The sequence below is a fragment of the Bombina bombina genome, chromosome 5 (assembly GCF_027579735.1).
Source record: "Bombina bombina isolate aBomBom1 chromosome 5, aBomBom1.pri, whole genome shotgun sequence".
Classification (NCBI taxonomy): Eukaryota; Metazoa; Chordata; class Amphibia; order Anura; family Bombinatoridae; genus Bombina; species Bombina bombina.
In genome coordinates this window covers 870299534-870322589 of record NC_069503.1, presented here as the reverse complement: position 1 = coordinate 870322589, position 23056 = coordinate 870299534, and the positions used below count along the sequence as shown (strand labels likewise).

General features: G+C 40.3%; 1 protein-coding gene across 1 annotated transcript in view; it reads right to left on the bottom strand.

Annotated features, from left to right (window-relative positions):
* Positions 1-23056, bottom strand: part of ASXL3 (ASXL transcriptional regulator 3) — a 539404-nt gene that overhangs the window by 160573 nt on the left and 355775 nt on the right. The window lies entirely within an intron of this gene.

Sequence of the window (23056 nt, the reverse complement as noted above, 5' to 3'; positions counted from 1 at the left end):
CTGAAGAAACTGTAAAATTCTAGGAATTCTAAAAGAATGCCAAGAAAAATGATGAGAAAAACACCAAGAAATGTAAATCTTCCAGACTCGATAATATATATTCCTAGATACAGATTTACGAGCCTGTAACATAGTATTAATCACAGAGTCAGAGAAACCTTTATGACTGAGAATCAAGCGTTCAATCTCCATACCTTCAAATTTAAGGATTTGAGATCCTGATGGAAAAAAGGACCTTGCGATAAAAGGTCTGGTCTTAACGGAAGAGTCCACGGGTTGGCAAGTGGCCATCCGGACAAGATCCGCATACCAAAACCTGTGAGGCCATGCTGGAGCCACCAGCAGAACAAACGAGCACTCCTTTAGAATCTTGGAAATCACTCTTGGAAGAAGAACTAGAGGCGGAAAGATATAGGCAGGATGATACTTCCAAGGAAGTGACAATGCATCCACTGCCTCCGCCTGAGGATCCCTGGATCTGGACAGATACCTGGGAAGTTTCTTGTTTAGATGAGAAGCCATCAGATCTATTTCTGGAAGTCCCCACATTTGAACAATCTGAAGAAAAACCTCTGGGTGAAGAGACCATTCGCCCGGATGTAACGTTTGGCGACTGAGATAATCCGCTTCCCAATTGTCTATACCTGGGATATGAACCGCAGAAATTAGACAGGAGCTGGATTCCGCCCATACCAGTATTCGAGATACTTCTTTCATAGCCAGAGGACTGTGAGTCCCTCCTTGATGATTGACATATGCCACGGTTGTGACATTGTCCGTCTGAAAACAAATGAACGACTCTCTCTTTAGAAGAGGCCATGACTGAAGAGCTCTGAAAATTGCACGGAGTTCCAAAATGTTGATTGGTAATCTCACCTCCTGAGATTCCCAAACCCCTTGTGCTGTCATAGACCCCCAAACAGCTCCCCAACCTGTCAGACTTGCATCTGTTGAAATCACAGTCCAGGTCGGAAGAACAAAAGAAGCCCCCTGAACTAAACGATGGTGGTCTGTCCACCACGTCAGAGAGTGTCGTACAATCGGTTTTAAAGATATTAATTGAGATATCTTTGTATAATCCCTGCACCACTGGTCCAGCATACAGAGCTGAAGAGGTCGCATGTGAAAACGAGCAAAGGGGATCGCGTCCGATGCAGCAGTCATAAGACCTAGAATTTCCATGCATAAGGCTACCGAAGGGAATGATTGAGACTGAAGGTTTCGACAAGCTGAAACCAATTTTAGACGTCTCTTGTCTGTCAGAGATAGAGTCATGGACACTGAATCTATCTGGAAACCTAAAAAGGTTACCCTTGTCTGAGGAATCAATGAACTTTTTGGTAAATTGATCCTCCAACCATGTTCTCAAAGAAACAATACAAGTCGATTCGTATGAGATTCTGCTAAATGTTTAGACTGAGCAAGAACCAAGATATCGTCCAAATAAGGAAATACCACAATACCCTGTTCTCTGATTACAGACAGAAGGGCACCGAGAACCTTTGTAAAAATCCTTGGAGCTGTTGCTAGACCAAACGGCAGAGTCACAAACTGGTAATGCTTGTCTAGGAAAGAGAATCTCAGAAACTGATAGTGATCTGAATCGGAATATGCAGATATGCATCCTGTAAATCTATTGTGGACATATAATGCCCTTGCTGAACAAAAGGCAGAATAGTCCTTATAGTTACCATTTTGAATGTTGGTATCCTTACATAATGATTCAATATTTTTAAATCCAGAACTGGTCTGAAGGAATTCTCCTTCTTTGGTACAATGAAGAGATTTGAGTAAAACCCCAGCCCCTGTTCCAGAACTGGAACTGGCATAATTACTCCAGCCAACTCTAGATCTGAAACACATTTCAGAAATGCTTGAGCCTTCACTGGATTTACTGGGACACGGGAAAGAAAAAATCTTCTTGCAGGAGGCCTTATCTTGAAGCCTGTTCTGAATCCAAAGATTGTGAATCGAATTGATCCAAATTTCTTTGAAAAATCGTAATCTGCCCCCTACCAGCTGGGCTGGAATGAGGGCCGCACCTTCATGTTGACTTGGGAGCTGGCTTTGGCTTTCTAAAAGGCTTGGATTTATTCCAGACTGGAGATGGTTTCCAAACTGATACCGCTCCTGTAGGGGAAGGATCAGGCTTTTGTTCCTTATTGTGACGAAAGGAACGAAAACGATTAGTAGACCTAAATTTACCTTTAGATTTTTTATCGTGTGGTAAAAAAGTTCCTTTCCCCCCAGTAACAGTTGAAATAATAGAATCCAACTGTGAACCAAATAATTTATTACCCTGGAAAGGGAAAGCAAAGTTGACTTGGAAGACATATCAGCATTCCAAGTTTTAAGCCATAAAGCTCTTCTAGCTAAAATAGCTAGAGACATATACCTGACATCAACCCTAATGATATCAAAGATGGCATCACAAATAAAATTATTAGCATGTTGAAGAAGATTAACAATGCTATGAGAATTATGATCTGTTACTTGTTGCGCTAAAGCTTCCAACCAAAAAGTTGAAGCTGCAGCAACATCCGCTAAAGATATAGCAGGTCTAAGAAGATTACCTGAACATAAGTAAGCTTTTCTTAGAAAGGATTCAATTTTTCTATCTAAAGGATCCTTAAAGGAAGTACTATCTGCCATAGGAATAGTAGTACGTTTAGCAAGAGTAGAGATAGCCCCATCAACCTTAGGGATTTTGTCCCAAAACTCTAATCTGTCAGATGGCACAGGATATAATTGCTTAAAACGTTTAGAAGGAGTAAATGAATTACCCAAATTATTCCATTCCTTGGAAATGACTTCAGAAATAGCATCAGGGACAGGAAAAACTTCTGGAATAACTACCGGAGATTTAAAAACCTTATTTAAACGTTTAGATTTAGTATCAAGAGGACCAGATTCCTCTATTTCTAATGCAATTAAGACTTCTTTAAGTAAAGAACGAATAAATTCCATTTTGAATAAATTTGAAGATTTATCAGCATCAACCTCTGAAACAGAATCCTCTGAACCAGAGGAATCATTATCAGAATCAGAATGATGATGTTCATTTAAAAATTCATCTGAAAAATGAGAAGTTTTAAAAGACCTTTTACGTTTACTAGAAGGAGGAATAACAGACATAGCCTTCTTAATGGATTTAGAAACAAAATCTCTTATGTTAACAGGAACACTCTGAGTATTAGATGTTGATGGAACAGCAACAGGTAATGTAACATTACTAAAGGAAATATTATCTGCATTAACAAGTTTGTCATGACATTCATTACAAACAACAGCTGGAGGAACAGATACCACAAGTTTACAGCAAATACACTTAACTTTGATAGATCCAGCATCAGGCAGCGATTTTCCAGAAGTATCTTCTGATTCAGGGTCAATCTGAGACATCTTGCAATATGTAATAGAAAAAACAACATATAAAGCAAAATTGATCAAATTCCTTAAATGACAGTTTCAGGAATGGGAGAAAATGCCAGTGAACAAGCTTCTAGCAACCAGAAGAAAATAAACAATGAGACTCAAATAATGTGGAGACAATAATGACTCCTATATTTTTTAGCGCCAAAAAAGACACCCACATTATTTGGCGCCTAAATGCTTTTAGCGGCAAAAATGACGCCACATCCGGTAACGCCGACACTTTTGGCGCAAAAACGTCAAAAATGACGCAACTTCCGGTGACAAGTATGACGCCGGAAATAACAAAGAAATTTTTTTGCGCCAAAAAAGTCCGTGCCAAGAATGACGCAATAAAATGAAGCATTTTCAGTCCCCGCGAGCCTAACAGCCCACAGGGAAAAAAGTCAAATTTTAAGGTAAGAAAAAATTGATTTTCTCCAACATAGGTGTGTCCGGTCCACGGCGTCATCCTTACTTGTGGGATATTCTCTTCCCCAACAGGAAATGGCAAAGAGCCCAGCAAAGCTGGTCACATGATCCCTCCTAGGCTCCGCCTTCCCCAGTCATTCTCTTTGCCGTTGCACAGGCAACATCTCCACGGAGATGGCTCAGAGTTTTTTGGTGTTTAAATGTAGTTTTTATTCTTCAATCAAGAGTTTGTTATTTTAAAATAGTGCTGGTATGTACTATTTACTCTGAAACAGAAAAGAGATGAAGATTTCTGTTTGTAAGAGGAAAATGATTTTAGCAACCGTTACTAAAATCGATGGCTGTTTCCACACAGGACTGTTGAGAGGAATTAACTTCAGTTGGGGGAAACAGTGAGCAGACTTTTGCTGCTTGAGGTATGACACATTTCTAACAAGACTTGATAATGCTGGAAGCTGTCATTTTCCCTATGGGATCCGGTAAGCCATTTTCTTAATTTTCAATATAAGAATAAAAGGGCTTCACAAGGGCTTTAAAGACTGGTAGACATTTTTCTGGGCCAAAACGATTACTATATAAGCATATTTTATGGTTTATAACTTTGGAGAGTTATTTTAATCTTGGCAATTTTGTTAAAAAAACGGACAGGCACTGTATTGGACACCTTTTTCACTGGGGGCCTTTTCTAGTCATAGGCAGAGCCTCATTTTCGCGCCATTAATGCGCAGTTGTTTTTGAGAAGCAAGGCATGCAGATGCATGTGTGAGGAGCTCAGATCCACTGAAAAAGCTTATTGAAGGCATCATTTGGTATCGTATTCCCCTCTGGGCTTGGTTGGGTCTCAGCAAAGCAGATACCAGGGACTGTATAGGGGTTAAATGTAAAAACGGCTCCGGTTCCGTTATTTTAAGAGTTAAAGCTTTCAAATTTGGTGTGCAATACTTGTAAGGCTTTATGACACTGTGGTGAAATTTTGGTGAATTTTGAACATTTCCTTCATACTTTTGCGTATATTCAGTAAAAAAGTGTGTTCAGTTTAAAATTTAAAGAGACAGTAACGGTTTTATTTTAAAACGTTTTTTGTGCTTTGTTATCAAGTTTATGCCTATTAACATGTCTGAACTATCAGATAGACGATGTTCTGTATGTTCGGAAGCCAAGGTTCCTATCCATTTAAATATATGTGATGTATGTGACAAACAAAGTAGGGACAATGATGCCACTGATAATAATGTTGCCCAATGATTCCTTAAGTGAGGGGAGTAAGCATGGTACTGCATCATCCCCTTCTATGTCTACACCAGTCTTGCCCACTCAGGAGGCCCCTAGTGCATCTAGTGCGCCAATCCTCCTTACTATGCAACAATTAACGGCTGTAATGGATAATTCTATTAAAAACATTTTAGCCAAAATGCCCACTTATCAGCGTAAGCGCGACTGCTCTGTTTTAGATACTGAAGAGCATGAGGACGCTGATGATAATGGTTCTGACATGCCCTTACACCAGTCTGAAGGGGCTAGGGAGGTTTTGTCTGAGGGAGAAATTTCAGATTCAGGAAAAATTTCTCAACAAGCTGAACCTGACGTTATTACATTTAAATTTAAATTGGAACATCTCCGCGCTCTGCTTAAGGAGGTGTTATCTACTCTGGATGATTGTGACAATTTGGTCATTCCAGAGAAATTATGTAAGATGGACAGGTTCCTAGAGGTCCCGGTGCCCCCCGAAGCTTTTCCTATACTCAAGCGGGTGGCGGACATTGTAAATAAAGAATGGGAAAGGCCCGGTATACCTTTTGTCCCTCCCCCTATATTTAAGAAATTATTTCCTATGGTCGACCCCAGGAAGGACTTATGGCAGACAGTCCCCAAGGTCGAGGGGGCAGTTTCTACTCTAAACAAACGCACCACTATCCCTATAGAAGATAGTTGTGCTTTTAAAGATCCTATGGATAAAAAATTAGAGGGTTTGCTTAAAAAGATGTTTGTTCAGCAAGGTTACCTTCTACAACCAATTTCATGCATTGTTCCTGTCACTACAGCAGCGTGTTTCTGGTTCGAGGAACTAGAAAAGTCGCTCAATCAAGCATCCTCTTATGAGGAGGTTATGGACAGAGTTCAAGCACTTAAGTTGGCTAACTCTTTTACCTTAGACGCCACTTTGCAATTAGCTAGATTAGCGGCGAAAAATTCAGGTTTTGCTATTGTGGCGCGCAGAGCGCTTTGGCTGAAGTCTTGGTCAGCGGATGTGTCCTCCAAGAATAGATTGCTTAACATCCCTTTCAAGGGGAAAACGCTGTTTGGCCCTGACTTGAAAGAGATTATTTCAGACATCACTGGGGGAAAGGGCCACGCCCTTCCTCAGGATAGGTCTTTTAAGGCTAAAAATAAAACAAATTTTCGTCCCTTTCGCAGAAACGGACCAGCCTCAAATTCTACATCCTCTAAGCAAGAGGGTAATTCTTCTCAAACCAAGCCAGCCTGGAGACCGATGCAAGGCTGGAACAAAGGTAAGCAGGCCAAAAAGCCCGCTACCGCTACCAAGACAGCATGAGATGCTGGCCCCCGATCCGGGACTGGATCTGGTGGGGGGCAGACTCTCTCTCTTCGCTCAGGCTTGGGCAAGAGATGTTCAGGATCCTTGGGCGCTAGAAATAGTTTCTCAAGGTTATCTCCTGGAATTCAAGGAACTACCCCCAAGGGGAAGGTTCCACAGGTCTCAATTGTCTTCAGACCAAATAAAAAGACAGGCATTCTTACATTGTGTAGAAGACCTGTTAAAAATGGGAGTGATTCATCCTGTTCCATTAGGAGAACAAGGGATGGGGTTTTACTCCAATCTGTTCATAGTTCCCAAAAAAGAGGGAACATTCAGGCCAATTTTGGATCTCAAGATCCTAAACAAATTTCTCAAGGTCCCATCGTTCAAGATGGAAACCATTCGGACAATTCTTCCTACCATCCAGGAAGGTCAATTCATGACCACGGTGGATTTAAAGGATGCGTATCTACATATTCCTATCCACAAGGAACATCATCGGTTCCTAAGATTCGCCTTTCTGGACAAGCATTACCAGTTTGTGGCACTTCCATTCGGACTAGCCACTGCTCCAAGAATTTTCACAAAGGTACTAGGGTCCCTTCTAGCGGTGCTAAGGCCAAGGGGCAATTGCAGTAGTACCCTACTTGGACGACATACTGATTCAAGCGTCGTCTCTACCTCAAGCAAAGGCTCATACGGACATTGTCCTAGCCTTTCTCAGATCTCACAGGTGGAAAGTGAACGTAGAAAAAAGTTCTCTATTCCCGTCAACAAGAGTTCCCTTCTTGGGAACAATAATAGACTCCTTGGAAATGAAGATTTTTCTGACAGAAGCCAGAAAATCAAAACTTCTAAGCTCTTGTCAAGTACTTCATTCTGTTCTTCTTCCTTCCATAGCGCAGTGCATGGAAGTAATAGGTTTGATGGTTGCGGCAATGGACATAGTTCCTTTTGCGCGAATTCATCTAAGACCATTACAACTGTGCATGCTCAGACAGTGGAATGGGGATTATACAGATTTGTCCCCGACGATCCAAGTAGATCAGAGGACCAGAGATTCACTCCGTTGGTGGCTGACCCTGGACAACCTGTCCCAAGGGATGAGCTTCAGAAGACCAGAGTGGGTCATTGTAACGACCGACGCCAGCCTGGTGGGCTGGGGCGCGGTCTGGAAACACCTGAAAGCTCAGGGTCTATGGTCTCGGGAAGAATCTCTTCTCCCGATAAACATTCTGGAACTGAGAGCGATATTCAATGCTCTCAAGGCTTGGCCTCAACTAGCAAAGGCCAAATTCATAAGGTTTCAATCCGACAACATGACGACTGTTGCATATATCAACCATCAGGGGGGAACAAGGAGTTCCCTGGCGATGGAAGAAGTGACCAAAGTAATTCAATGGGCGGAGCTTCACTCCTGCCACTTGTCTGCAATCCACATCCCAGGAGTGGAAAATTGGGAAGCGGATTTTCTGAGTCGTCAGACATTTCATCCGGGGGAGTGGGAACTCCATCCGGAAATCTTTGCCCAAATAACTCAATTATGGGGCTTTCCAGACATGGATCTGATGGCGTCTCGTCAGAACTTCAAGGTTCCTTGCTACGGGTCCAGATCCAGGGATCCCAAGGCGACTCTAGTAGATGCACTAGTAGCGCCCTGGACCTTCAACCTAGCTTATGTATTCCCACCGTTTCCTCTCATTCCCAGGCTGGTAGCCAGGATCAATCAGGAGAGGGCTTCGGTGATCTTGATAGCTCCTGCGTGGCCACGCAGAACTTGGTATGCAGACCTGGTGAATATGTCATCGGCTCCACCATGGAAGCTACCGTTGAGACGGGACCTTCTTGTTCAAGGTCCGTTCGAACATCCGAATCTGGCATCACTCCAACTGACTGCTTGGAGATTGAACGCTTGATTTTGTCAAAGCGTGGGTTCTCAGATTCTGTCATTGATACTCTTATTCAGGCTAGAAAGCCTGTAACTAGAAAAATTTACCATAAAATATGGAAAAAATATATCTGTTGGTGCGAATCAAAAGGATTCCCATGGAACAGGGTAAAAATTCCTAAGATTCTATCCTTTCTACAAGAGGGTTTGGAGAAAGGATTATCTGCAAGTTCTTTGAAGGGACAGATTTCTGCTTTATCTGTTTTACTTCACAAGAAGCTGGCGGCTGTGCCAGATGTTCAGGCTTTTGTTCAGGCTCTGGTTAGAATCAAGCCTGTCTACAAACCTTTGACTCCTCCTTGGAGTCTCAATTTAGTTCTTTCAGTTCTTCAAGGGGTTCCGTTTGAACCCTTACATTCCGTAGATATCAAGTTATTATCTTGGAAAGTTTTGTTTTTGGTTGCAATTTCTTCTGCTAGAAGAGTTTCAGAGTTATCTGCTCTGCAGTGTTCTCCTCCTTATCTGGTGTTCCATGCAGATAAGGTGGTTTTGCGTACTAAACCTGGTTTTCTTCCGAAAGTTGTTTCTAACAAAAATATTAACCAGGAGATAGTTGTGCCTTCTTTGTGTCCGAATCCAGTTTCAAAGAAGGAACGTTTGTTGCACAATTTGGATGTAGTTCGTGCTCTAAAGTTCTATTTAGAGGCTACAAAGGATTTCAGACAAACATCTTCCTTGTTTGTTGTTTATTCTGGTAAAAGGAGAGGTCAAAAAGCAACTTCTACCTCTCTCTCTTTTTGGCTTAAAAGCATCATCAGATTGGCTTATGAGACTGCCGGACGGCAGCCTCCTGAAAGAATCACAGCTCATTCCACTAGGGCTGTGGCTTCCACATGGGCCTTCAAGAACGAGGCTTCTGTTGATCAGATATGTAAGGCAGCGACTTGGTCTTCACTGCACACTTTTACCAAATTTTACAAATTTGATACTTTTGCTTCTTCTGAGGCTATTTTTGGGAGAAAGGTTTTGCAAGCCGTGGTGCCTTCCATCTAGGTGACCTGATTTGCTCCCTCCCATCATCCGTGTCCTAAAGCTTTGGTATTGGTTCCCACAAGTAAGGATGACGCCGTGGACCGGACACACCTATGTTGGAGAAAACAGAATTTATGTTTACCTGATAAATTACTTTCTCCAACGGTGTGTCCGGTCCACGGCCCGCCCTGGTTTTTTAATCAGGTCTGATGATTTATTTTCTCTAACTACAGTCACCACGGTATCATATGATTTCTCCTATACAAATATTCCTCCTTTACGTCTGTCGAATGACTGGGGAAGGCGGAGCCTAGGAGGGATCATGTGACCAGCTTTGCTGGGCTCTTTGCCATTTCCTGTTGGGGAAGAGAATATCCCACAAGTAAGGATGACGCCGTGGACCGGACACACCGTTGGAGAAAGTAATTTATCAGGTAAACATAAATTCTGTTATTCAAATGCATTATCCCAAATAATGAAACTGACTGTCTGAAATAAGGAATATTGAACATCCTGAATCAAGGCAAATAAATGTGTCACAAAAATAAGACTTACTTACCCCAGGACACTCATCTACATGTAGTAGAAAGCCAAACCAGTACTGAAACGAGAATCAGTAGAGGTAATGGTATATATAAGAGTATATCGTCGGTCTGAAAAGGGAGGTAAGAGATGAATCTCTACGACCGATAACAGAGAGCCTATGAAATAGACCCCGTAGAAGGAGATCATTGAATTCAAATAGGCAATACTCTCTTCACATCCCTCTGACATTCACTGCACGCTGAGAGGAAAACCGGGCTCCAACCTGCTGCGGAGCGCATATCAACGTAGAATCTAGCACAAACTTACTTCACCACCTCCACGGGAGGCAAAGTTTGTAAAACTGATTTGTGGGTGTGGTGAGGGGTGTATTTATAGGCATTTTGAGGTTTGGGAAACTTTGCCCCTCCTGGTAGGAATGTATATCCCATACGTCACTAGCTCATGGACTCTTGCTAATTACATGAAAGAAATAAGGAGTTCAGTTTTGGAGAGATTTAGCTTAAGGTAGTGAGAGGACATCCAAGATGAGATGTGAGAAAGACAGTGAGTGACACGGGTTAGTAAGGAAGGAGGTAGGTCTGGTGCAGAGAGGAAGATTTGGGTGTCATCGGCATACAAATGGTATTGAAACTCATGGGACTTTATTAAGGAACCTAGTGATGACGTGTAGATTGAAAAGAGAAGGGGACCAAGGACAGAGCCTTGAGGTACCCCAACAGAAAGTGGTAACGGGGCATAGGATGCTCCGGAAAGGCTACAATAAATGTACGGTTAGTCAGATAGGAAGAGAACCACGAGAGAGCTGTGTCACAGATGCCGAAGGATTGGAGGGTTTGGAGCAGAAGAGGGTGGTCAACAGTGTCAAAGGCTGCAGACAGGTCAAGGAGGATAAGCAGAGAGAAGTGGCCGTTGGATTTTGCTGTAAGTAGGTCATTGGTAACCTTGACAATTGCTGTCTCTGTAGCGTGATGGGAACGAAATCCAGATTGCAGTGGGTCAAGAAGAGAGTTTAGTGTAAGGAAATGGGATAGACGTGCGTAAACTAGCTTTTCGAGGAGCTTTGAGGCAAGAGGGAGTAGGGAAATAGGGTGGTAGTTGGAAGGGGAGGTTGGATCGAGGGAAGGTTTTTTGAGGATAGGTGTGACCAGTGCATGTTTTAGAGATGAGGGAAATATACCAGTGCTGAGGGAGAGGTTGAAAATGTGTGCGAGTATGGAGGTGAGGGTAGAAGAGAGGGAGGGGAGTAGCTGTGAGGGGATGGGGTCGAGGGGACAGGTAGTGAGGTGGGAGGACAGTATAAGGGCAGAAACTTCATCATCATTAACAGGGGCAAAAGAGCTGTATTTTTGGATGATCGTGAGCTTTTGAGGGGGTGGGAGATTGGAAGTATGTTGAGAGCTGATTTCACTTATGATGGAGTCAATTTTGTTGTTGAAGTGGCTGGCAAAATCTTGAGCTGAGAGAGAGGTTATGTTAGGAGGTGGGGGTGGGCGGAGAATAGTGTTGTACGTTGAGAACAGACGTTTAGGGTTAGAGGAAAGAGTAGAGATGAGATTAGAAAAATATTGTTGCTTATAAAGATTAAGGGCAGAATAGTTGGAGTTCAGGAAGAACTTATAGTGAAGAAAGTCAGCTGAACTCCTCCAATGTCGCTCAGCAGTACGGGAGCATCTGCGTAGGTAACGTGTCAGAGGGGTATGCCAGTGCTGAGGATGAGAGTGTGGTTTCTGAGCTAAGGTTATGGGGCCAGAGTGTCAATGACCGATGTAAGGGTGGAATTATACTGGCAGATAGATTGGTCAGGGCAGGAAAAGGAGGTGATGGATGAAAGGAGAGGTTTGAGAGAGCTAGCGAGCTGATGCAGATCTAGTAACTGTAAGTGCTTCTGTGAAGTTTGGTGTGAGGGGTAGAGGGAGGGGGAGTTGTAGGTAGGGAAGTGATGTTGCAAGTTAGGAGATGATGGTCAGAGAGAGGAAAAGGGGAGTTTGTTAAATTTGAAAGAGTGCATCGATAGGTGAAAGTCAGATCAAGGGAATGACCATCTTTGTGAGTGGGAGAGTCAGTCCATTGTGACAGGACGAAAGAGGAAGTGAGTTGAAGAAGTTGTTTTGCAGAGGAGGTAGTGGGATTGTCAAGAGGGATGTTAAAGTCGCCAAGAATGAGGGCAGGGGTGTCTGAGGAAAGGAAATAAGGAAGTCAGGCAGCAAAGTGATCTTAAAATTGAGTTGGGGAGTCAGGGGGGGGCGGTATATGACTGCAACACGTATAGAGAGGGGAGAGAATAACCGAATCATGTGTGCTTCAAATGAAGAAAATGTGAGTGAAGAGAAGGGCTATATTTGTTGGAAGGTGCAACGAGAGGAAAGTAAAATACAGACACCTGTGTGTGTGTGTGTGTGTGTGTATATATATATGGGCTACAAATAGCTTGTAGCCCAGCACTCCAACCAGGTGGAGCAGTCATGACCTGGGTGCAGTCCTTATAGGAAATAATTCTGTGCTAACTTCTATATATATATATATATATATATATATATATATATATATATATATATATATATATATATATATATATATACACAATATGGGTAGGGAAAGGGAGACTAGTATAACCTTAAGTATATAACTTTACCTCAAGCTAGAAAGCAATGCTCAGGTGATAGTAAAACCCTATATGAAGGAAATAAAGTGGTGTGCAGACCCTTAAACTAGTTATGTATTCACAGTATAAAGTAAGGTAGAATAACAACCATAATTAGATTGTTATTAGGAAACACAGGGATTTCAGCACAACCTTTTTTAAATGTAAATGCTAAGCGAATGCAAAGCTCCGCATTTAGCGGTATGTGAAGTCCATTCTCGTCAACCACAGACTTCCAGGGCATACAAACAGAAACTGATATTCTTATATAAGACACATGAACCAAATGAACAAAAGAAGCACAGATAGACGTTTTGCTTGAAACAGTTTACGCTGTCAAATTTTATTAAGTATATTTGATTTATCAAAAGGTTCGCTGAAACTTAAAACTGTAAAAGGTATGGACTGACAACACCTCCACTCCACTGTGGGGGATGAAAAAACAACTCCAGTAACAGCGGGCACCACCAATATAGTAAGAGGTATCTGGTGTCATGAAAATTAATTCTGGATCTATGTTTAACAACCCCAAGATACAGTCTAACTGAATGCTAGCAGCTTTGATTTAAACATACAATTTCTTTAATACAGATATATGATAAGACAAAAAAGGACTATGGGGGTGAGAAAAACAACTCCAGTATTCAGCGGACACCACCAATATAATAAAAGGTATCAGGTGGTGCCCGCTGTTACTGGAGTTGTTTTTTCATCCCCCAGAGTCTATACTGTTCTTTGTCATAAGATTTGGGTATGACTATTAAAATATTGCCTAAATAATGTATTGTGCACAATACTTAGAGCTACATATTAGCTCCATTACGTATAACTCAGCTGTTAAATTTATTTATGTTGCTTGGTTTAGGTTATAAACACAGTTCTGTGTACTGGCATAGATCCTCAAGGATCACTATGGTGGTGGATTTTACGTCTAGTATGTAACCACCCTCTAGTGGAGGTGCTGTCAGTCCATACCTTTTACAGTTTTAAGTTTCAGCAAACCTTTTGATAAATCAAATATACTTAATAAAATTTGACAGCGTAAACTGTTTCAAGCAAAACGTCTATCTGTGCTTCTTTTGTTCATTTGGTTCATGTGTCTTATATAAGAATATCAGTTTCTGTTTGTATGCCCTGGAAGTCTGTGGTTGACAAGAATGGACTTCACATACCGCTAAATGCGGAGCTTTGCATTCGCTTAGCATTTACATTAAAAAAAGGTTGTGCTGAAATCCCTGTCTTTCCTAATAACAATCTAATCTGATTAATTTTTTAGATTATGCTTGGAATGTGGATAGGGAGAAGAAGAACCCTTTATGGCAAGAGACTGCTATACTCTCTTTAGAAGCGGTCAAAGCTTTTGACTCGATTGTATGGGAATATCTCTTTAGGGCGATGGAACAGTTTGGTTTAAAAGGAGAATTTGGTAAGTTTGTTGTTAGATTATATCATAATCCAATCTCCTTTTTGATTATTAATGGCTCCTTATCTCCTAAAATAATATTACAGAGAGGCACCAGGCAAGGTTGCCCTTTATCTCCTTTACTTTTTAACAGCGCTGGAACCGCTTGCGATTCGATTTAGAGATGTATTGGTAGGAGTTACATTTGGTACACACCGTCTTAAAACGCTGCTTTATGCAGATGATGTGCTGGTTTTTCTTACCAATATCCAGCAGTCTATCCCTATGATCCTACATGTGTTAGAAGTTTTCAGTTCCTTCTCAGGTTATAAGATAAACTTAGAAAAGAGCGAATTAATGTGTATAAATAGCCCCCAGTTAGCAGGCATTGATATCCCATTCAAAATGGTTGATGTTATTAAATATCTAGGATTAATTCTACATAAAAATCCTAAATCTTGGTATAAAGCTAAATTTGAGCCTCTGTTCCAAAAAAATGGATCTGATTTACATCTATGGGCCGCTTTTCCATTGTCTATCACAGCTAGAGTAAATCTGATAAAATCAATAATTTTTCCGCGTTTATTATACCCTCTTCAGAATCTGCCCCTATTTATATTGAATAAAGATTTAAAGCTTTTTAATGCTCAAGTCTCTAAATTTATCTGGAATAATAAAAGGCCTCGAATTGCACTGGCTAGACTAATGCAAAATTGCGGATCGGCGGGTTTGGCGCTTCCTAATCTCAAATTATATAACCTGGCTGTGATGGTTAAAACGGCAGTAGATTGGCTAGCTGGTACCAATTTAGTCTCATCAGCAGAGGTAGAAAACCATCTGATTACCCCATTTGCGTTAAAGGCTATACTACATACCGCTGTCCAGAAACTACCTCAGAATGTTAGCTGTCTTATTACTATCAGAAATATAGTATTGGCCTGGCAGAAGTTTTGTGCAATACTAGATATAGATTATTCGTTCTCTGAATGGCTTCCTATTATAAATAATCCAAATTTTTTGCCAGGTCTCTATCAAAAAGCTTTTAAAGTCTGGTCCGATAAAGGTCTATATTATGTAAAACAGTTATTTGATGAGAATGATCAATTATTAGGAGCGGATACTATTTTTAATAAATATGATTTAGCTAGATCCAATTTATTTGCCTATTTTCAAATTCGCCATTTTGTCTTATCACAAAGTTGGTTTCCTTCTTTACTCTCTGACTGGACGGATATTAAGCTTCTTATACAAAAATTTGTGGGTGGAAACTCTTCTATATCCTTGATGTATGATATCATGCTGAACAAACAGAGTCTACTATTTAAGGATAATATTTGTAAGTCTTGGTTTCCGCTAATTCCTTTGGTAAACCATGATAAGATCACTCAGAGTTTTGACTCTTTACGTAAGTGTAAAGTCCCGATTTCCTGGAATGAATCTCACATGAAGCTGGTTAATAATTTTTACTTATCTCCGTGGAAAATTTCTAGAATTTTTCCATCCTTGGTTAATTTATGTCCTCGTTGTTCACATGATAGAGCTGATGTACTCCATATGTTTTGGACATGCCCTATGGTTAGACAACTGTGGTTAAAGATTATCTTCTGGTTTAACAAATTATACAAAATATCAAGTGCTCTATCTGCGGAGGATATTATTTTTTTATGCTCCCCACAAGAGGCTCTTAATGTGAATACAATAAATAGCCTAAATACTATTATTCTTACGGTTAGATATTGTATACTCAAAAATTGGAAAGCTAGGCGGATACCGGGATTAGCTATGGTCTTCAGATCTCTACAAGATCAAATTGCTTTCGAATCGTTTCATCTTCATGAAGCATCTGAGAAAAGGATCAAGAAGTTCTTCTGGAAATGGACGCCAGTTATTTTATCTTATCCACATTCCTTGCAAAAGAGGATTCTTTCTCCTTTTCTTTCCTCAGAGACCTTCGCGGAATTAACGCTACTTAATATTTTTCCACATATATGGATTGATGGTACTATGAGGGAGTCCTAGTTGGTGGCGTTCTGGGGGGGCGAGGCGGTGGCGGGGATGGGGATTAAGAGAGAAATACCTAGGTTTATTTACCTTTTTTTTTTTTTCCCCCCGTTTTGTTTTGTTTTTTGTCTTTATTTTTTTTTTTGTTTTGTTTTGTTTTTGTTGTTGTTGTGTTTTGAGAAGGAAAATTTAGGAAAGTACATTAATGAAATAAGATTATGGTTCACGATTTTAGATATATAGGGTAGAAATACAAAACCACATTATGTCGTGTTAGCTACTCGATAAGAAATATTTAGGACTTAAGTTTGGAATGATTAGCTAACAATAGCTAGTTTGTTGCATATTCTTGTAATAATCGTTGTGTCTTTTTTCTTTGTTTCTTCTGCATGTTGAAAAAGAGAGGTTTAAATTTTCCTTCTCTATGTATCAAAAAATATAAAATATGAGGTTTATTTATAATATTCTTGTTATAACTGTGATGTAACAGATCTGTTTATTTTTTGACAATTTGATTGTTATAATCTTCTTCTTTTTTTTGTTGACATTTATATTTAACCTCAATAAAAAATTATTATTATTAAAAAAAAAAAAAAATAATCTAATTATGGTTGTTATTCTACCTTACTTTATACTGTGAATACATATATATATATATATATATATATATATATATATGTATGTATGTACATATATACACCTATAAACACATAAATACACATGTATATACACACATACACATATTTAGACATTTTGAGAAAGCTGGTTACAGCAAAACATGTTAGGGACATTAGGGTATTGGTGAGGAGTCCTAGGAGCGCTCCTGTGTTTTTAGTAAGCCTTAGGCTACCTTAATTTACTAAAATATTTACGGCTCTTAGTTGGAGTGCTTAATTCTTATCATTTAGCTCATGCATGAATTTAGTGTATTTCAGCCTGTTGATCGCTGGACCGGTACTTGTACTTACTAAGAATCGCGGTGTACCGCCATAGCTTAAATGCTACAAGTTACAAGTCTTTCTGATATATCAATACTGTTTACACAAGCGAAAGTCATTTGTATTAATAAAACTTTTTGGTTACTTATCCCTTTGTGGACATATTGCACAAACACATTAAGAGGAATTTGACTTTGTATTGTTACGCTGGTATTACCTCCAGGATTACTATTGTTAACCCTTGTTTGTACACAAAGTTGGTTCCATATTCCCAGGAACAGTTAGCTTTTTCCACGAATAAGATCCGTGTTTATTAAACTTGATATACAGCTACCTCTATTTTTAGCCCTCATAAGAAGCATCAATAAGCTTAACAAGATTTTTTGCTTGGTTACTACTGCATGCATTTTTTTTTCCTTTTTTTTTTTTCAAAAGAGCTTTATTCAGATATATAATAAAGACAGTACATCACGGTTTACATTATACATCAGTTACAAGGTCACAGACTTACTGATCAAGCAAACAAGGGCGTCCCCAATCAGGTAAAATAGAAGTTTACAATAAAGATTGTTTTATCTGATTACAGGACAAGAATTTGGTCTGTGATATTGTTAAGCCAAACAGCAGGTAAATAGTAAAGTATAAACGATAAATAACTATTTGAAGACCCCTGATGTCACGTCTTAGTAAACAATTAAGAATCCTGTCATATCTTCTAACATTATTTTATTTTTTATTTTTAATAATTACCAAATTGCTATAAACATATTAATAGGTGAATTTTTATTCCAGAAGGTTCTGGAGAGTAAGTAGTTAGAAAGGAAGAAAGAAGAGGAAAGGAGAAAGAAGAGGAAAGGAGAAAGAAGAGGAAGAAAAAAAAAAAGAAAAAAAAGGGGGGGGAAGGGGAATATAGGGAGGGGATGAAGTGGAACAGTGTTAGTTTCATAAGTGAATGGGAGGTACCACAAGGGTTCCCAGTCTAGATCGTTCTATTCCAGTATGCTAGTATTAGCTCATGTTGGTCTAATTTATGGTTTTTTAAATAGTGGTATCTTTCCAGCGTCAGCAGATCGCTCACTTGGTTTAACCACTCTTGTTCAGTGGGGACTATTTGGGACTTCCAATGCTTTGGTATGAGTTTTTTGGCTGCTGTCAACATTAACAGCAGTAGAGTTTGCTTGCCCTGACCCTCTATTCTGGGTATGAAACAAAATAATAGGGTCTCTGGAGCAAAGGGAATTGGTGTGCCTATAATCTCTGTCATTACTTTAAATATGGCTGTCCAGTAGTCTGTCAAGCGTGGGCATGTCCACCAAATGTGGAGGAGGGAGCCATCCTCCCCACACTCCCTCCAGCAGGAGCTGCTCGTTTTAGGAAACATTTTGCGGAGTCTTGTCGGTGTCAGGTACCAGCGGCTTAGTAGTTTTAACTGAATTTCCTGTATTTTAGCTGAAACCGAGGAGCGTTTGTTTAATTTAAATGCCCTCATCCATATGTCCGTATCTATGTCTCGGTTTAGTTCTTTTTGCCAAGAAATCGTGTATGAAGGCAGAGAAATATCAGAAGTTTTAACAGTGATTTTGTATAATTTAGAGATCATATGCCCAGGGTAGTCCAGTTGTATACTGCATGCATTTTTTAACTATATTAGTGGTCATATGAGAATACTTACCCCTAGGATCTATTATCAGAAGATCTATGAGTACACTATGTCAAGCTACTAAGTCAATATCATCTTCTGACCAGAATACATATAGGGACATTCAATAGCGCTGTAATATTCACATGTAAAATATTATTGAGCTACGTTTGACCTTATCAGTAGGTCAAACCATATTTATTACTCCTCTAATGATTTCTATACAATGTATAAGGTACCTAAGTGTGTTTTTATGAACTTTCCTATTTTATTTGTGTCTTAAAAAAAGAAAATGTATGCTTTCCTGATAAATTTATTTCTTTCTGGATACGGTGATTCCACGGCTTCATCAATTACTGTTGGGAATATCACTCCTGGCCAGCAGGAGGCGGCAAAGAGCACCATAGCCAAACTGTCAAGTATCACTTCCCTTCCCACAACCCCCAGTCATTCGACCGAAGTAAAATGGAGGAAAAAAGAAGTAACACAAGGTGCAAAGGTTTAGTAAAAAACAACTGTCTTTAAATAAAGGGTGTATATGGAAATAAATAAATTTATGAAGTAAGCATAAATTTTCTTTTTTTTCCTAAGATACGGTGAGTCCACGGCTTCATCAATTACTGTTGGGAATTAATACCCAAGCTAGAGGACACAGATGAATAGGGAGGGACAAGACGGGCAGACCGAAACAAACGGCACCACTGCTTGAATAACCTTACTCCCAAAAGAAAAAATCCTCAGTCGAGGCAAAAATATAAAATTTGGAAAAAGTATGCAAGGAAGACCAAGTTACCACCTTGCAAATCTGTTCCACATAAGCTTTATTTTTGAAAGCCCAAAAAAAAAAAAGAGACAGGCCTCGAGAAATGAGGCACAACTCTCTCAGGAGACTGCAGCCTCTCAGTCTGAAAAACAAACGATTAAACTTCTCAACCAGAGAAAAGAGAAGTAGTAGTAGTCTTCTGGTACAGAGAAAACAAACAGAAAAAAAAATATTAAGCACAAATAACAACCAAATTGTGCACACACGTTCCTCAAGAGGCAAGAAAGAGGGAACAACAAATTCCCAAAGAATATTTCCACTTAGGATAAAAAGACGCCTTATCTGAAATAAGATAAAGCGAATCACACTGCAAAGCCGAGAGTACCTAAACTCTCCGAGCAGAGATATAGCAAAAAAAGAAAAACTTCCAAGAATTTTTTTTTTAAAATCTATGGAATGAAATGGCTCAAACTGAGCCTGCTGAAAAACCTTAAAACAAGGTTAAAACTCCAAGTGGAGCAACAGACTTAAACCCAGGCCTGATACCAACCAGGACCTGACAAAAAGATTACACGTCGGGCACACCCGCCAGACACTTATGTAGACAAAAAGAATGCAAAAATATGAAACTTCAGAGAACTGACTGACCAACCATCCTCCAGTCCTTCCCGGAGAAAGGACAAAACCCCTAGAGATCCTGACCCTACTTCCAAGATTAGTCCTGGGATTCACACCAAACAGGAAATTTACGCCATACTTTATGGAAAAAGACACCAGAAACAGGCTTGTGAGCCTGAATCATGGTCTCAAGACAGATACAGAAAAATCATGCTTAGACAAAACTAAGCATTCAAACTCAAAGCAGAAAGTTTCAGAAAAAACAAAAGTTGGATGAAAAAAAGGACCCTGAATTAAAAGGGTGGAAGAATTTTATTTACGCTAGGTCTGTATACCAGATATTGCGAATATGCAGGAACTATTAAAATACAGATGCTCACTCCCATTTGATATGAGCAATGACCCGTGGAAGGAGAACAAACTGAGGAACAGGGATCTCAGACGGAAATCCCCAGGAACCGCCAGGGTATTTAACAGAGCAGCCTGCTGATTTCTTTACCTTTAACATAACTTGGAAGCTTGGCGTACTGCCATTTCCAACTCCAGTACCCCTCATTTGAGGGTTATCCTGGAGAACACCTCTGGGAGAAGCGCCCACTCCCCGGGATGAAAAATCTGACTGCTCAAGAAGTCCTCTCCCGGTATTCACTCCTGAAATGTAAATAGAGAATAAACTACTAATGTGAGCGTCCATCTACCGAACAATCCACGCCAATCATGGCAAAGGAACTCCAGGTTCCTCCCAGGTGGTTAATGTAACCACTGAGATGAAATTGTTTAACTAGAACCTGAAAAAACAGTTAAGACAATTGAGGCCAAGGCATCATAGCATTGTAGATTGCTTTCAACTCCAAAATGGTTATGGGGAGAGCAGACTCCTCCCAAGTCCATAGTCACCAACCCAACAGGCTAGCGACCATGGTCACTATTACTCAGGAAGGTCTCCGGAAGCATGTGCCCCGAGACAGATGCACCTGAGACAACCAAAAGATTCTGGAGAATGCGGGCAATGATCCCGCTACCTCTCGCTAGCTAAGCGAGCGCTCTACCACTAATTCCCCTCTCTGATCCACAGAGAAGACTCATGTCGACAGATCTAGATCTATCCTCCGAGAGAGACCCACAAGCTCGCCGGTCCACTATCTGAAGATGCATAACAGCAGACTCTCAGATGGAATCGAGCAAAGGAATGATGTCCAATGAAGCAACCATCAGACCAATTACCTCCATACATTAAGCCACTGAAGGACCAAACAGTAGAGTGCCAAAAGAGGCAAGAGGAAGGAATCTTCTATTTTATGACCTCTGTCAAAAATATTTTCAGAGATAGGGAAACTAATATGGTCCCTAAGAAATTACACCTGTAGCTGGAACAAGGGAACTTATTTTCAGATTCACCTCCATCCGTGGGAATGAAGAAAGACAACAAGATCTTTGATTGAGAGTTTGCTTGTTGAAAAGATGGCTCAATATAGCCCTCCTGAGAGCTATGGCAAGGCCAAAGGAAAGAGCCACAAACAGAAAGAGTTTGACCGAAAGGCAATACTCAGGAACTTGCAAATACATGTCCCCCAGGTCTAAGGTGACCATGAACTGACCATCCTAGATTAAAAGAAGAATGGAACCTTTTTCGGTAACCACAAACACAAATGAATAAAATTCAGACCCTGTTCCCTTACAGGAACTGGAACTATTCACAGGAAAGAGAAGTTCCAAATGCACTACAAAAATGCCTCCTAGTTATCTGACTTGCAGATAAAATTGAGAGGTGGAACCTGCCTCAGGGAAGGAAGGAATAACTACTATGTAGTAACCCTGAGGTACTATGTGCACAGCCTATATGGGACATCTCGTATCCATGTTTTAAGACAAACAGAGAGATTCAACCCCCCACTTGGACTAAACCCGAATTGGGGACAAAACTCCTTTAGGTCTATTCATCTTATCTTGTGGTAGAAAAGACCCTTTTCCACCCGTATATCAGAACTATTCCTGTCAGCTCAGGACCAAACAAGGTCTTACCCTCGTACGGAAGCACCAGAACGAGGAAAATCCACTGTTCACAATGCCCTGCGGGCTAGCACAGCAAAGCCAAATATCCTGGCTCGCGGCTGAAAAACTTGCATGGTAGCATAAGAAATGCAAAGGAGTCTCTACCAAATTGGAAACAGACAAGGCATCGCACCAATAAGATGCCGCACTTGACACAGTGACAATACAAACTCCCATGTAAGTCACCAGCTTAGTCCGTTGAGCCTGAAAAGAACAGCTATCCTCACTAGGAATCGTAGTTCTCTTAGCCAGAGTAGAAATGCCTTACTACTTTAGGCACAGTGCGCCCTGATATTTAATGGTGACAGCGACAGGCAACGTCTTTTTGAAGACAGGAGATGGGGGGAAAAGGTAACCCTGACCTCCCAGACCTGTGAAAAATCTCCTAGCACAGTCTGGAACAGGAAAAACTTCCACAGCGGAATCCTAGTACTCATAAAATGTTTAAGATTCTGTAGGGTTGACAACGACAAATGTATTGGAGTTGCTCCAAAGTATCCAAAACCTCCTTTAACCATACACAAGGTATTCAGGCATAAATCTGAAGACTATCCCTTCAGCATCAGATAAAGGAATTATACTGTCCAAATCTGAGTTTTACCCACGGAAGCTACTGGCGAATTCTCCTCACCAGACTTAGGGGAGAGAGCAACCTCTGTAGCCGAATGAGGAGCAGAAACCTTACTATCTGAATCTTGCAAATGTCCTCTTGCGTTTTCCCTGAAGGATAGGAAAGGCATATAAAGCCGCAGATACCATAGAGGATACCTGAGCTACAAAATTTGCAGGCAAATAACTCTTCCAGGAGATTTAGAGTAACCGCAGGGCACTGCATGTGACGAAATATAGGCTTGAGACATTAAGGAGAAAACTGTGGCATAGCCTGAACAGCATCATCCTGGGAGACATAAAACTCATAGGGCAACAATCTATCTGCACATGCAATAGCTATAGCTAAAAATGCAGCACAGAAAAATATAGACCATTTACTTGCCTAAAATTAAAAAATATTTTTGCTAATAGATATGCAGATATGCCTAGCAAAAAACAAAACAACAAAAAAAAAAACCAGCACCTTAAAGGCCAATAAACATTTGTTCCTAGGAACATAACTTACATTTAATATTTCAATATTTAATAGAAAAAACAAAACT